We start from the raw sequence: 2,791 nt of genomic DNA on the forward strand, positions 1-2,791 counted from the left end.
TGTATATATATCTGTCTATCCATTTTTTCTGATTGCCTTACAATGATTAGAAACTTAATTTTTGTCACCATTATTTTTTTTACTGTTCTCATCGTATATTGTGTTTGTCATATGGATTGAAATTAAAATAGACCATTCATTGTTTAAAACAATAATAGAGAGAAACATTCAAGAATAATATGTTGAGGATGAGAAATATTTTCATCAAAGTTAAAGGACTAAAAGGAGAATAAAATGGAATGTCAAACCAAGGAGGAGAATTTTGATTGGGGGCGGTGGCGTCCTGGTGAGTTGTCATGACAGCAGCAGGACAGACGCAAGAGACGATAGCGGGTGGCGATGATGTCACAAGAGGAAAATAGATGTGCGATGTCAACAAGGGGGAAAATGTAAATGAGATCTCAAAACATGCTAACTCTCTTGAGCATCGATTGCCCTGAAACATCCTCATGTGCAGCATCAACAGTGTTTCCCCATTACATTAAAAAAGAGAACGAGAAGGAAATAGCAAAGGCTGCTAATAGAATGTTACTGAAAAAATAGTTAATACAAATTTTTATGAGAAGGTTTACTTCACACAAAATTGACAACAAAAAAAATCAAATGATGTCCAATGACACAAAGCCTTTCTGTTGTTTTCCTTCTCAATTATTGATTTATGTTTTCATAACAGTGATTATTTTTGGAAAACCGCCAAGCACAATATCAAATTGGCATTGCTCAAGGATCAAACTGGCCCAGTGAGCACAAACCACCAGTGGCACCAGTGAGGGAGCCTTCTAACACCGCGGCAGCTAGTCATCGCTTGCCCTCCAAATTGAGGGAACTAAATGTGCTGCACTTTGCTCATAGGGCACCTTGTAAACAACAACGGTGAGCCATTAACATACACCTTGATTTCAAGTTAGAATGGCACCAGCAACTTCATATCCCGAAAGTGACTTGTACAGCATCTAGGCCTCAGCCACCTCTACACTCACTTGCAGGGTCAGTTATGCAAAGTGTTGCACAACTGCTGAGGTAAAATGTTTTATAAGCAAGAAGTGTCAAAATACAAGTCCAACCTTTTTTTTTTGTTACATGATTAATGCTTCTGTCACATTTCTACAGTTGCTTGGGGGCCAATCTGGACAAGGAATATAAAGTAACAGAATATGAACCTCTGTTCATCAGCTATATAGGTATATGTTAAAATGTGGAGACATAAGAGATCATAAAAACATTTATCTCACACTCTTCAAACACACTTAAAATTATTAAAACATACTTTCTAAACACATGTAAAGGCGGCCTGACACTTGCACGACTTTTGGGCACGATTCTGTCGTGGCAAGTCGTGTCATTTTGGGGCAGGAACTGGGACTAGTTCACGCATAGTTCACGACGAATTCACGAATGCGTGACCATTCGTGTCCACATTGACAGGAACTGGTACGACGAGTTCACGCATAGTTTGTGCATAGTTTACGCATTTGCAGGACGAGTTTGCGCAATTCGGACGGTGTTGTGCCGACTTGGGCACGCCATTTTAAAAGGGGGCCTCCCCAACCCAGTTGCGTAACCGTCGGCTGTTGGGTTCAGAGGTGGCTGGGCCACGCCGTCACCGGCAGGGGGGTGTCCCCGGGCCGGAACCAAGGTTGAGTGGACGTGGGGAAGGGGTGGAGCGCAAACCGAGCCGGCCGGCCCAGCTGCCTCCCCACGACCCCGAGGCTCCGGGCCGCCGTGGTCGGGCGGTCGGATCTCCCGCGAGCGTCCGACTCATCCGCGGCCGCGCGCCCCCTGCCTCTCGTTCGAAGGTGCCTCCGCCCGTGCAGGCTCATTCGCTCTCTCTCTCCGGTAATGATCCGTCCGCAGGTTCACCTGCGAAAACCTTGTTACGACTTTTACTTCCTGTAGTATAGTCAAGTTTGATCGTCTTCTCGTATTCTTCTGCCCGCATCGTCCTGACGAGTTCACGAACAGTTTTCGCATAGTTCACGACCCGGTTGCGAAATTTTGTCGTGACAAAAATTTTGAACATTTCAAAATTGTTGCCCCGACATGGCACGCAGTCATGACGGGTTTATGTACACTTCACGTCACTTCAAGGCTAGTTCGCGAGTCGTGCCAATTCGTCAAGAGTGTCAAGACGGCTTTAATGTATTTGAACACTTACACACCAAATCGACCAGTGTGAAATTTCCAGTTAAATTTCCTTAAGTGTTGGGATGGGTTGGGTGTAACAATAATAGCACTAACTTGCGTGTTAAATTGACTACATTCTCATTTCCAGTGAAGGAGAAACTTTCCAATTTTCCAGCGCACTGTCAAACATTTCAATAACGATACATCTAGTTGCTGTTGTGGGGCGGGGTGGTGTAGAGTGGTCGTCTCCCGACCCTGCGTGCGTAGATTTGATTCCAGGCCAGTCTGACTATGTCAAAGCATCCTTGAGTAAGATACTGAACCCACAGTTGCTCCTGATGCCATGTCGTCAGCAGTCAAAGTGTAAAGCGCTTTGAGAGCCTTAGATGAGGGAAAATGCTATATAAATGAAGTACCATTTACCAGAGTAAAGTGTAATTGGAATTAAATGTAAAGATGAAAACTTCTTTTGATTCTTAATAAATGAAGATACAGGATTCAGTTAGATGCAAAAGAACCTCTAAAGTCAAACGCTCTTGAGCTTGTAAGATTCAAAATTCAACGAAAATCGTTGAGAAAAAATATGGCTCCAAAAGAACAAAAACAAAACAGGTCTGTCTTGCATGATGCATCACATCCAACAGACTGGATGAACCGCAACAAGGTT

The sequence above is a fragment of the Festucalex cinctus genome, chromosome 2, assembly GCF_051991245.1.
Source record: "Festucalex cinctus isolate MCC-2025b chromosome 2, RoL_Fcin_1.0, whole genome shotgun sequence".
Lineage (NCBI taxonomy): Eukaryota > Metazoa > Chordata > Actinopteri > Syngnathiformes > Syngnathidae > Festucalex > Festucalex cinctus.